The sequence below is a fragment of the Primulina tabacum genome, chromosome 3 (assembly GCF_025594145.1).
Source record: "Primulina tabacum isolate GXHZ01 chromosome 3, ASM2559414v2, whole genome shotgun sequence".
Classification (NCBI taxonomy): domain Eukaryota; kingdom Viridiplantae; phylum Streptophyta; class Magnoliopsida; order Lamiales; family Gesneriaceae; genus Primulina; species Primulina tabacum.
The window spans coordinates 12,667,185-12,681,994 of record NC_134552.1 but is presented as its reverse complement, the minus strand read 5'-3'; the positions used below and the strand labels follow the sequence as shown (position 1 = coordinate 12,681,994).

The 14,810-nt window shown below is 32.0% G+C and overlaps 1 pseudogene; it reads left to right on the top strand.

Annotated features, from left to right (window-relative positions):
* The first annotated feature begins 6,507 nt into the window (after nucleotides 1-6,507).
* Nucleotides 6,508-14,780, top strand: LOC142538435 (pullulanase 1, chloroplastic-like; annotated as a pseudogene).
* Nucleotides 14,781-14,810: the final 30 nt, after the last annotated feature.

Below are 14,810 nucleotides of genomic sequence, written 5' to 3'. Positions count from 1 at the left end.
GTGTTATTATATCGGTACTCATATAAGTGTGCACAATAGATGCGGATCATATATAGATATATATGTATATAATCGTGGTATTTAAAAAAAATTGAACATAATGTTGTTAAATTAAATTTTCAAACTCAAACATTATGATAATCGATGATCAGTAAACTTTATTAATTGGTATGGAGACTTTTGTAAGCAAATTCAGCAATGATTTTGTCGCAGAATTAAGAAAATATAATTATGAAATATAGGAAAATAGAGAACGGTATTATATATTTTTGTAAAAATTTTCTTACATAATTATATTTTAGGAATCGAAAATATCACATGATCCGTACCAGAGAAGCAATTAGGAAAATGACTATTTATGATATACTTTTTGGGCAAAAATTTGTGTGAGACGGTCTCATGGGTCTATTTTGTGAGACAAATATCTTATTTGGGTTATCCATGAAAAAATATTACTTTTTATGCTAAGAGCATTACTTTATATTGTGAATATCAGTATGATTGATCCGTCTCACATATAAAGATTCGTGAGATCGTCTCACAAGAGACCTACTCTATTTCTTTTAGTAACTTTATATACCGCAAAAATCGCAGTAATATTTTTACAGAAATATATAAAACCTTAATTATCGAAAAATAAACAAACACACACACACATAAATGAACAATCCATATTATATTTTTACTAAGGAGAAAATAATTTTTTTAAAAAAAAATTAATTAATTTTTTCAAACAATTAGCCACCAGGGAATGTATCGCATGTACTCAAATCAAAATTTGTTAACTAATATGAGATTTTTTTGCCGAAATAATTGTTTCCCAAAAATTTTGTATTTACTTAGTTGATCCAGTCATTTTACCTTATTCAATAATTTTAATTGGAAGATAAATTCGTTACAAACAATAGAATGTACAAACAAGAAACGCGTAAATCAGATGTTGACAAAAACTTGTATGAGACGATCTCACGGATCGTATTTTGTGAGACAGATCTCTTATTTGGGTCATCCATGAAAAATATTACTTTTTATGCTAAGAGTATTATTTTTTATTATGAATATCGATATGGTTGACCCGTCTCACAGATAAAGATTTGTAACACCGTCTCAAAAGATACTACTCATTATCTTTAGCCAACCTTAGCAAGTTGCAAGAAAATTTAGGCCTTAGCTTCAATTGGTATATCTACATGTATTTTATTTTAAAGCAATGCTTTATGTGTGTGTATGTATATGTTTGCATTGCCTCGAGACCCATGGAAAAAAAGATTTTAAAAAAGGGGGAAATTTTTAAAAAGTAACTCTTTTACTTTACCCCCAAAGAAAGAAAGTATCGACGTGGGGCTACCAAACAAAGATACCAAAGGCATAGTATCAAACAATGGATAAGTATATAACCACTAATTCACATTCACAAGAGATTTTTTATAACATAAATAAATTGAACACACTGTAAACAAAAAATAATAATAAAAACAAAAACTTGTGTGAGACAGTCTCGTAGATCGTATTTTGTAAGACATATCTCTTATTTGAGTCATCCATGAAAAAGTATTACTTTTATGCTAAAAATTTTACTTTTTATTGTGAATATCGGTAGGGTTGACCCGTCTCACAGATAAAGATTCGTGAGACCGTCTCATAAGAGACCTACTCAACAAAAAAAATATATCTTACGAATCAATTTTATAAGATGCATCACTTATCTGACTTTATACATCATAAATATTATTTTTTACGTCAAAAGTATCAATTTTCACTTAATTTATGGATAAGATTGATTTATGTTACATATATAAATCTATGAGACCGTTTCACATTAGATTCACTCTACTATAAAACTATTCGACTAATCACGAATAATATAATACTTTGTATCACAAAAATCAAGCCATTGCTTAATATATTCGACCTATGTATTGTGAAATTTAAGTTTGAGAAAAAAAATGTATAAAATTTTGTGGGTGACCCTACCTCTAGTTTGCGATTAAGGATAACGTATACAACTTAGAATAGATTTTATATACTAATTTGAATATGACAAGAGAAGTATTGAATAACATATTTAAATATCGGAAATTGATTAAAATATGACAAAAATTTGCGTGAGACGGTCTAACAGATCGTATTTTGTAAGACGGATCTCTTATTTGGGTCATCAATGAAAAAAAATTATTTTTTATGCTAAGAATATTACTTTTATTGTGAATATCGGTAGGGTTGAGCTGTCTCACAGATAAAGATTCGTGAGACCGTCTCACAAGAGACATGCTCTCAAAATATTTAATTATGGGTCAAAATAATGTGTGGGCCAAAATGTTGTTTGGTTTGTAAAAGGATTCATGTGTGAATTAACATAAAAAAAATTTATGAGATTGTCTAATTAATAAATTTTATGACACATATTTGATTCGTCTCATAAAAAATATTGTTTTTTATGCCTAAAGTATTATTTTTCAGTGTAAATATAGACCGATTTGACTCATCTCACTGATATAGATTAATAAACCGTCTCACAAGATATCTATCATGAACTAATGTACAATTTTTGCTGCTTTCGAATTATTAATTTCGTGCCATCATAATATAACATTTAGATATAAATTTATCTGACAATCCAAGTAAAGTATCGGCTCTTCTATAAATAAGGTATCTTATATTCTGTGTGTGTTTAATTATTAAATTTAAAATGATTTGTATAAAAATAATTATTATAACATATGGTCGTTAGAAAATAAAAATGGCATCAATTTTTTTTTAAAAAAAATAATTATAATATAATGGGACGGGCTTCGCTCTTTTACGGGCTCTATATTTCTGGGCTTCCTTAGTTCGGGAGTGGGCTTTTGAGATGTAATATCATATACAAAATTTTGATTTAGTTATGATATTTATTTAAAAAATTAAATATGATATGAAAACTAGTAAAATTATATTTATATAATTATAAAATATTAAAATTTAAGTACACCTTATTATATTAAATAAGACAATAAACAAATAAAATAAAATTAATTTTTTTCTGTCTGAAACGATTAAAGAACTTAATAGTTTTAGAATAGAAAATATTATTTTACCAAAATTTAGCAAAGTATCGATGTTTCTTGGTTAATTAATAGTGTAGATTATCATTTCACGAATCAGATTGCTAATTGATAACCAAATTAAAATAAACATATTGCAACCCCATGCGCTTCTGCTGAAGTTGAAATTTTGGCCCGGAGCAAGTGTATGGTTTCCAAAATCGTCGTCTTTAGACCAACTTCAAGGACGATTTCAGAGTATTGGGAGAGAGACTGTTGATGACGAAAACAGTATACTTGTTCACTAAAGAGTACATTATTGTGCTCAAAGGAAAACGGTTGAGAGCGTGATGATGAGAAATATTATTGATGAGATGAATCTCATATTTGGATAATATATGGATTGATCTTTACCTATTTATAATCTTTAAAGTTCAATTTATAGAGTGGATTAAGGGAGTGTTTTGGAGAGTTTTTGCTTATTTTAAAGTGACGACTGTAAAGATTATTATGAAGTTGATGAGAAACTAAAACAAGAAGTGATATAAATCCACCATATTGTATATATGATTCAAAATTTGTGTAACATGTATATATACATGTGACTATAATGTCCACCAACCGTGTCTATCTCTGTGCCCATCAGTGAGGTAACTATATATATATATATATATATATATATATATATATATATATATATGTCAATTTTGCTATAATGTCCACCAACTGTGTTTATCTTTGTGCCCATCAGTGAGATGACGCTAACTTATTGGATATATAATTTTGATACGTTTCATCACATCCAATAAGCGAGTGTTACCTGAGTGGTAGACATATAGGTGAGCAACGTAACAAAAATGTATATATATATATATGTGTGTGCGCGCGCGTGTGTGTTGATTCACTTTATTTACAAAGATTTCTTTATTTATTGTTGATTTTTGTAAAAGGACATTTGAAATGACACTAAATTATGTGTTAAAATTTGATTGAATTTAAGGATTTTGTGCATTAAATGGAAAGGAAATGCGTAAAATAATTATACGATTTTCTTTTTGAGATCGGAAGAGATTCTATGTTTAGATAAATTTGTAAATGCTAATTGACGAGCTGACTAGGAAAACAAATTAAAATCTATTATTTTCATGAAAACGTGTTTAGTATGTTTCTTGTGAGACGGTCTCACGAATATTTATATGTTAGACGGGTCAACCCTACCGATATTCACAATAAAAAGTAATACTCTTAGCATTATGATCCAAATAAGATATCCGTCTCACGAAATACGACTCGTGAGACCGTCTCACGAAAGTTTTTGTCAAATGTGTTTGCATCGATTGTATAATTATTTAACTATTATATCAAAAACTTTCAAAGACCTTGTTGAATCAAACAGGTCTAAATTATGAATGCACATATAAAAATAGCGACCTTGTCTTTCCAAGAAAAAAACACAATCCATGAACATAAAGATTATTGAAGATTCGATCTTATTTTTGCGATCATATCCAAAGATCTGACAACGTAGGAATTAATGAAATCACGCAGGTTGCAACCAGTCATACTGTTTCTCTAGTTTCTGTGGAGGGTTTGTATCCGAGAAATAGATACCATCTTCTTTCGCGAACCAATAACACTGACCAGTAATATTGCACAGTGGATCAATCCAACGCGAATTATACACATCGAAAGTTTTGCCCTTCTCTTTCCACGACAGATAACACGTGAACAAGCTACCGAATAAGCTCTCGCAAAAATGGAAGTTAAAATTTTGACCCGGAGCGAGCGTGTGGGTTCCGAGGTCGTCGTCTTTTGACCAACATTTCACGGACAACATCGGAGTGTTGGCAGGGAGATTACTGACAACAAAAACTTCGAACTTTTTCATGACGAAACATTTTTTTTTGCTTTCCATGGATCGTGCTCGTATAGAAATGGTCGACAGCGAGAGGAGGAGGAGGAGTATTATAGGTAAGATGGATCTCATCTTCTTTGGAAAATAACACATCAGTACTATCTCATATATACATATATATGTGTGTGTGTGTGTGTGTGTATGTATATATGTATGTATATATGTATGTACGTGGGGTAATAAATGTATTACCAGCAAGAAATTATCATTTAAAGCCCATTGATAGAGAGAGTGAAGATTTGAATAACTGATGGATTTTATGAATTTTATGGAATGGAATCGTTAATTAAATTCACCACATTTCAGCGTTGAATATTAAAATCACATTGACCAGATTATAATAATATGAGTAACAACGTTTGTGTTAATTAGTGATTTTATCATTGGATAAATACTCTCAAGCACGACTCGTATGTTATATTTGGTGTTATAAACCGTGCCTACATTATGCTTAAACAAGTTTTGTTTGTAGGCAAAAACTTATGCGAGACGGTCTCACGTGTCGTATTTTGTGAGAGAGATCTTTTATTTGGGTCATCAATAAAAGAATATTACTTTTTATGCTAAGATTATTACTTTTTATTGTGAATATCGGTAGGTTTGACCCGTTTCACATATAAAGATTCATGATACCGTCTCACAAGAAACATACACATATTTGTATGAATTATTATAAATTAAATGCATCGAACGTTATATATAAACAATATACAATAAATTACAGATAAATATTTGATTAATTTTTTTTAAACAAAAAAATCAAACATTATATATAAACAAAATATAATCAATTACTGATAAAACGTTCGATTGACTTATTTTATAAATATTTCAAGTAATATAAAAGTTTGAAATAGTTTTTAATAATTCGTGCAAACGGCATTTGTTTGAGAAAAAAATAGTATAATTTGGAGCATCAAGTACATCAGATGACTTGAGATGAAATCTTTTGTTTCATTTAGTGTTCTAAACCGTGCTACACTTTAATCAAACGAATTATAGTTACATGAATTATGAAAAATTAAACGCACTAAACACTACATATAAAAAATACAGTAAATTACAGACAAAATTTATGATTCGTTTTTTTTTTATTATTATTGTATCTTGTTTATATATACTATTTAGTGTGTTGATTTTTAATAGTTCGTGTAAACGAGATTTGTTTGTGCAAAATATAACACAATTTTGAGCAGACGATTATGTTTCCTCAAAGTTAAAAATAAATCAAAATTATTATAATATAATCGAAATACATTACCAAAATATAAATTTTAATAATCGAAACGGTTACTTGCGTCAAATTAAATGTTCATGAAATCACAATTGTATTAAATTCGTCCCGATTCGAAATATATATATTAAGATATAACGAATCTCAACTGTATTTGGGAAATCTCTCTTATTCATTCATCCACTCCATTTTTGGCTACTTCCAGGACTTGCTGGAACGCTTGTTCGCCTCTCACGTCTCGCTCGCTATTGCTGAGCGTGACTCGCCGTCGATGCCGCCCCTCCCGCCGCTTTTTCAGGCTCAATAATTCGCCTGCAATTCAATGCTCTTCTGCCATGGCCATTGATGGGGGATCCAGTACTTCTAGTCGGGTATATTTCTATCAATTTTACTTGAGAAAACGCTTATCTTCAACTGTTCTGGTTGTCGTGTGTTTATATGAAACTTAGATATGCTTATAGTCTGTGGCGTTGAGATGGGAATTTATTTTAGGCAAAAAGAGAGGGGGTTATTACTAATCAATCAAACGAGGATTTGAATCATTTTGGATGTATATGGAGCTCCCTCTATGGAAATCCTTATTAAGGACAAAGTTAAACAAAAGTATCGAAAATGACTCGGGTATCAGTTATTTATATTTATTGATAATGTGCTCTTGCAATATTAAGGTATTGCAGGAGACTTGTTGTATTCTAGAGCATTTTAGGTTACTAAATCAACAATTTCTTGGGATGTGGATGGTGGACATGGTTCATGTTATCTTTATGGCAGTAAAACTGCTAATTTGGCTGTTGCAAATGGTGAAATTCGAGGTTTTGCTAGAACAACATTCTTTTTATTTTATGGGGTTGGAGCACTGATATTCTCTGCTTGTCATATAGGCTATGATGCGAAAATTGACCTCGGAGAAAGTAACGATAAACTTCGGAAACATGTAAGCTACTTGATGTGTTTGTGTGTTTATAGGTTCACTCATTCCAGTGTTATTAAGCTTTGATTATCCATGATTGTAGGTAATTGAAAGATTTCCTCACATTAGATTTATAAATCTTTTCAAGTTCCTCTGGCTCTACGTCGCGGGTTTACTCAAATACCAATTGGCTGTTGCTTTTATAACCTGTAAGTTCAATACACTTGCTTCATGTTTACTTTCTCAAAGGAGCAATGGTAGCAGCCTATATACATTTCATGCATCTGGAATTAGCTTGATCATTCTCAAGTATTGTATTTAACCGCTTGATCTTATCTCTATTATTTTTTTCAGTGACATATTTCACCAAGCAAAATTTCATGATGTATCATCGTATGTTCATTGTTAAGCTATCAGCACTTTCAACCGAATTAAAATAACATAGTCTTGAATTTTCCAGCTTCAACATAAAATAAGTGTTTCATAAAGATATGAAATAACTTAGGAAAATTATTTCTGTTGATAGGATCTTAGCTGCTTGATTTGCGGCTATTATTTCCCTTGATCAATCTCTTAATCTTTGACACATTCATTAGAGCAGTTATGACTCATGATATGTATGTTCATGTGTAGCTGGAGACAAATGCACCACCATAACATGCTTGCAGTTGCCTGGTGTTCTTGACGAATTATTCTCTTACGATAGCCCACTTGGCCCAAATTTTCTCCCAAATCCATTTCGTATTGTATCCATGGATTTGTAACATCAAAAAAGCCAACCCACGTAAACCACATGCATGCAAATGATTTAAATTGCTTAGTTGCTTTATTTAATTAATTTTAAATGTTAATTTGATGTATATTATATGATTGAAGGTCTAATTGCATGATTAAATTATTAGATTGTATGATTTCATGAGAATGGAATATTTTGAGGCTTAATAATATGATTAAAATGTTCTAAAAATGCTGGAGCCCAAATTATTTCATGAGACGAGCTCGATTTTATCCGGTAAGCCGGTTTTGGACAAGCGAGAGACTTTTAAAGGACCAAATGAAAACTAACTTTTGTAAACTTTTATTTTTCAATTAAATATGTGTTATTTGGCCTAATTTACCTAAGATTAGTACGCCCAAGTTCTCCGAAACACAAAGACCCAAAATCTTAACCCATTAACATGCAATTTTCGAAATTTATAAAAAGAAAACCTAAGGTTCTAAGCCTTCATAGCAGCCGAAATTTCACACACTTCGCACACACAAAAGTTGAAAATTTCAAGAGGAAAAATCAAGAAGTTTTCGTCGCCCGTTCGTCTCCTTCGCAACCCATGCCAACGATCGCGTATTCAAGCGTTTTAACGCAAACACACGCTTCTAAACTTCTTTGACGCAACATTCAAATCATATTATGCTAGTTTTAATTATTTTTGTATGAAAAATATTGAAGCAATGACCGTTTAACGATAGAACAAATATTTTCAAAGTTTTGATGATTTTACGCTTGTTTGAAAAACGTTATGAATTCCAAGGACACGCTGCCAATAGAATGTGTTTAAGGGCTACGAAAAGAGTCGTTAAGGGATAACAGGAGGGCTGGACCAGGCTGCCGCAAGAGATGGGAGAGTCCACAAACCCTAGGACTCTCCCCATGCACGTGCACGGCTAGGTCCAGGAGGGGAGAGTCTCGCGGCTGGTCTAGGGGTCTAGGCTGGTCCAATAGGGTCTAGGGAAGATGGTTCAGGGTCGAGAATAAGTTTGGTGCAGCCGTGGTCCATGGTGGCTCGGTTGGTGAGGGCCGCGACCAAGGGAAAACGAAAGAGGGGAGCGCACGGCTTGGCTATGGGCTACGGGCTGGTGTGTTGGGCTAGGCTAGGTCATGAGGAGTCCAGGAGGTACTGGAGAGGGTCTGGTCCTAGGTGGCTCGAGGGTGGCTCGGTGTTAGAGGGAGCCGTGGGTTGACTTAGAGCTTAGGGTTCGAATTGGCTAGGGTCAAAGGAGATGGTTCGAACCATGGGTCCACGGGGGCTGGTTCATGGCTCACGGGGGTAGCTTAGGTGTGAAAAGTTTATGTTTAAAGTTTGGAAAGAAAATATTGAGTTTTGAATTAATTCGGGATTTAAACGCTTCACAGTTTGGTAATTAAGGAATTAAATAAAAAAGCCCGAGTTTATGTCAAATAAAAATATTAGAAATCAAATTTAAGCTTAAATAAGTATTTTGGATAGTTTCGAGTCAATAAAAGTGAGAAAAAGTAAAAAATCGGGAATTTTAGAGCCCTTGAATGATCATTTTACGTCCCGGGTAGTACGAAAGGCTTGGCAGTGTTCCGAAGAATCATAACGCATGCTAAATGATATTTTAAAATGTTTATGATGAAAATATGAGATTTTATGATTTATGATAAAGTTGTGCAATTTTTACTGTTAAAATGCTATTTTATGAATTTGGAAAAGACGCGGTATTTTATGATAAAAAAGAAAAGAAAAATATTTTGAAGGACGTGAATTGACTGTGACAAAAAAGATACGATATATGATTATTGGGAATATCGTGAGGGAGAATGTTCCAGGGGGAGTCCGTTTACGGGAAAGGGCCCAGAGGGAGCCCAACGATCGTATTTTTATTTACGTCGGTGTCTAGTGCCCGTCCCCATGGGCAATGGTGAGCTAAGACTGATCAGTCGACCAAATGATACAGCTAGTCACTTTCAAGGATCAAACTTCACCCAAAATGATAAATGATGGAAAGCTTTATGATTTGACGATTTAATGATTTACTTATGCTTACAAATTTACGCAAGCTTATTTTAAATAAAAGTATGATTCTAATGCATGTGTCTGTATATATATTATTTGTTACTCATGTTTAGAACGTGTTGAGTCATTAGATTCTCTAGGTTTGAATGTTGCAGTTGAGGATGAGATTGAGGGAGGCGCTGACGCTTGAGTGGATCGAGTCCGGCAGTACACTCCCGATGGTCATTATTTTCCGCATTAGCTTGATAGTCAAAGTTTTAACGATTTTGTCAATGATTTTGTTAGAGATTGTTATATTTTATTTTGAAGTTAGTGTTGATCATGTTAATGATTGACGTAGGATTTTGTTAATTGACGAGTTAGAGATATTATGCACGTGAAATTTAAAATGTTAAATTAATTTTTATACGTTTACGATTTTTGTGGACTTTAATTAAAGGTTTCTAATTTTATAAAGAAGAAAAATAATTTAGTAGGAATTTAAGGGTTAAAAGTAGTCGTCGTTTCAGGGCACCCACTGCACAGGAAAGCACAATTATTCCAGTTTTTCTTTTCTTCCCTTTTTTAAACTTGTTAATTCGAATCTCACTCAACTTCAGTCATATATTCTGTATATATAACAGGACGTACGTGTGCTCATAGATAGGGAACCAGAAGGTGGGGCTCATTTGGAAGTTGTCCAGCTAGAAGAGCAGAATGGAGTTTGGAGTGCTAGTGGACCATTAACTTGGAATTGCTATTACTATGTCTATGAAGTATCCGTGTACCAACCATCCTAGCAACTTGAAAATTGAAAAATGTATGGCAAATTGTCCATATGCAAGGGGGTAAATAATATAAAAATATTTATTTATTTACACTACTTCTGGAATAACTAGCATAGTGAATGATTTAAATACACAGGTATGTTGTTTGTGTAGTCTCTCAGCTGATGGAAAGAGAACCCTGTCGATCAATTTAAATTTTGAAACATCAAAACCTGAAGGATGGGATGATTTGGTTGATGGAAAACCAGATCTTCTTTCTTTTTCTGACATCAGTATCTTTGAATTGCATGTGAGAGATTTCAGGTAAACAATGATCCTAGCTTCTCATAAAAATACTTTATGGCTTTCTATACCTGGATTTTGCGAGTCATTTTTGTTGAAGTCTTGAAGAGCTGTTGAATGAAAGGTAATCTAAATATCAAAACATGCAAATGTGATGGCAAGGGAATTTGAACAAAGTGGATTTGTTTTTCTTTCTCTCATTCTCTTCCTATAATTGTACCTATATGGACTTCCGGAATCAGCAAAGGAATTCAAAATAAGTAATTGAAAACAAATCCACTATGTAATAGAGTCATTGCCTTAAAAACTTTTCAACTATTTTTTCCTGTTATCTATCTCTCTTTGTTGCAGTGCCAATGATAATACTGTTCATACTGACTTTCGTGGCGGCTTTCTTGCCTTTACTTCCATGGTAAAACTTTGAACCAGTTTCTTTTTCAAACCTGATATCAGTTTTTTATCCTATATTTTTGCTTTGTCTTCCTCTTGATCTTTTCAAAATTAACAATCATACAGCTCTTAGTGTCTCATAATTATCAGTGTTGGCAAACGCCCCTCTGCACAACTGTTTAGAAGCACAGCCTTTACTAAAGGCAACAAAAACAACTATTGATACTTTTGGTAGTTAGTAGTTGTTGCTGATGGAGTTTTTTTTTCTGCTTGAAGAACTCTGCAGGAATGCTTCATCTTAAGAAGTTATCCTAGGCTGGTATCACTCACGTCCATCTGCTTTCAACCTTACAATTTGGTGGTGTTGATGATGAGAAGGGTAAATGGAAACATCTAGGTATGGTTTTGTTAACTGTATTGTTCCTTCCTATTTAATCTGTTTCTTGCAAAATTTTACGTGCATTAGTTGATTGTAATATATCCTCAATCCTTGTCAAAATCTATAACCTATAAATATATGAGTTCTATTTGTGAGCCTACTATTATGACCTCTTGTTTTGTATTTTGACATAATTGATATGGTTATTTTAGTCATTGTACATGTTAAGGTTAATATGATTTAATTCATTTTAATAGTTATCATTCAATTGTATTTATGTTGGTAGAAATTGATGTCTTGTGTATTTATTTTTTAGTTCATGTGTTTATTATATTCTTGTGACCTTTAGTATTATTATCTTTGTATTTTTTTCACTTGTTTTATCATTCTTCTACACTTTTTTTAAATTGTTTTCTCTATACTTATCTTTTTCTTCTTTGTGACATTCGTTTTTTGTTATTTTCACCATTTTTTTCCCTCTTTATGGTATTTGTTTGTCGAAAGAGGTTTTGCATTCTATTATGATGACTGTAGTATTTTGTTTCCTTTTTGTTTTTCATTTCATTTGTTCACATACATAATTTGTTTAACCTTTAATGTTTCCTGAGAGCTTGCAATTGATGATACAAATAAATTGAAGTACTTTTATTGTGCTTGACATTCTTGATCCATTTTTATCTGATGCCTCTTTATTGGTTAGTGCACTTTTTTTATCATTTGAGAAGAAAGGTAGAATATATATTTATATTAACTCAGTTTTTAGTTTTGTCCCAAAGATGATGTTAAATATGTTGAAATTCGCTCTATTGTAGTTGATAATGTTCAAGTCATTTTCATTTTTTACCATTTTTTATTCTATTATATTACAATCATGTGAATGAAAATATTTCATGATAGCAAGTGATTCAGCTTTTTTGTAATGAGACTTGATAGTTATAGCAGTTGATTTACTGATTTGGCATATGATCATTTTTTATCAATTGTTAATGAATTTTTGGCTAAATTTGAGATTATTTTGAAAATAATTTTAGAAATCTTTTTTCCCCTTGAAATGGATGTCAAAGGAAGCAATCTCTATATTTTGTTTGCACTCATTGCTAGAAAGCTATAAGATGTAAATTTTTGTTTTATGAAGCATTTTTGCATGTAGAAAACTTTTAATGAAATTTAGTTAAAAGTATCCACTGGAAAATATGTATTCTGATATAAAATTAATTATCTAAATATGTAATTCTAAAAACCAAACATAAAAAAGTAAACAAAATCCATAAAGGGTTAAAAGTTAGCAAAAGCAATTGAATTAAACTTGATAACAATTTTAGTGGTTTTATTTTAACAATAGTATTTTAATTTTAATTAATTAGGAGAATTTTTTTATTATCGCTTATAATTTTGTGTGCTTCATTTAAGTACAATGTGGTTTGGGTCATACTAAATCCATTACTCTATTAATTTATTTTTATCGTTTTTCTTTTATGAATGATATTTGGATGAAAAAAATTCTTTTCTGGTTTGACAAAGTTGTAATTACGTCATAATCACGTCGATTGAAAAGTTTGTCATATGAACAAGTGACTATATATGTTTATGATCATGATGTTATTTTATCTATTGTGTTTTCATCTGTTTAGATTGACAAATACTCTTAAACACGATGTTACTCAAACGATTTTTGACAGTATCCAAATTTCATAATTATGGATCGATCTTTTGTTAACCACGTGTAACGCACGTGCACTTTCCTAGTATTTTAAATATTTGAGATGAAGTCCAACTGTAGCTTGAAAATAACATCCAACATTTGGTATTTGTGGATTTTCTTATGACAATATATTATAGATAACAGCATTTTGAGAAAGCAGAGTGATATTTATGTTATTTAGAATCAAGAATCGAACATTAAGACTTTTGATTAACTCTGAGTTTGTGTTAGGGACTTGGGCTTTGGGGTTCTATTGAGTTGGGCCAAGACAGTCAAAATATTTGTGACCAACCTATTGAAGGTTTACACAAGAAGAATCCAAAAAAAGGATGGTGGGGGGATATTGAGTTTGAATGGGTTGGGGAAGGGGATAGAGAAATAATATATTTCTAACAGAAATAGGGGAGAGGAGGGAAAAATTTATTCAGTTATTTATGTTTTCAAAGACATCTTCTTTTGAAGGACATTGATCACGATATTGGTAAAAGAGTGCTGTTTCTATTGAAATAAATTCCTTATCATTTCATTTTCATTTTTTTTTCTTGCTTTCTGCATATACTTGAAGTTAAATCTGTTTTTCCTATCAGTTTGCTCATGTGAGGCCAAATTAAGTATAAGATAAGACACTAGAAGGTATTCTCTATTTGTTTGGCAAACTTTTCAGCTGTCCTTACTCTTAGCTACTAATCCATTTGGGAGAAAGTGTGAGTACTGTTTTTTCCATTTGTTGCTGAATTCTGCAAACTGCATAGTTCCGCGTGTACATACTTTAACTAGCTCATTGTTTTTGTTTGATCGTTTTCCTGGTCATAGTTAATCTTTTCTTTGAATGAATCTTTCCTTTCATTCTTGTTATTGAGATATGTTATCATATTTCTAGACCTGCCTCAGAATGATGTAATACTTAAACAGATTTTCAGATACTTCAGTCATTTCAACCGTACTCAAACAGGCTCAAGATCACTGCCATACAGAACATTGATGGACATAATCGGGGGTTAGCCGCTCAGTCCTACTTGACCAGTGCCATGGATATAATTGTCCACGTTTCTTGGCTGTTTGTTAATTTGCTCAAGCCCATTTGGCTCAAAATTTTCCCCACCCACCTCTGAAAAGCTATAACCCTGTTCTCTGGGGTGTCCCAGAAGGAGCTATGCAAGCAACCCAAATGGTATTAGCCGCATAATAGAGTTTAGCAAGATAGAGTTTCTGCTCATGACATTGAGATGCTCATGACATTGAGACCTTATTTGACATTGTAAGTTTAAAGGTAAATATAATTCTCGATGATACACAAATACTTCATGTCTTGGTGTTGTCTCTGAGTATATTTATCATTTTAATAGACTACTGTGAGAATATCTGTGGATGCAAGATGTAGGATGAACCATTTGGCTACAAGTATAATAACACTTTCACAGGTTTGGCTCAACTAAATTCATGATTCTATTC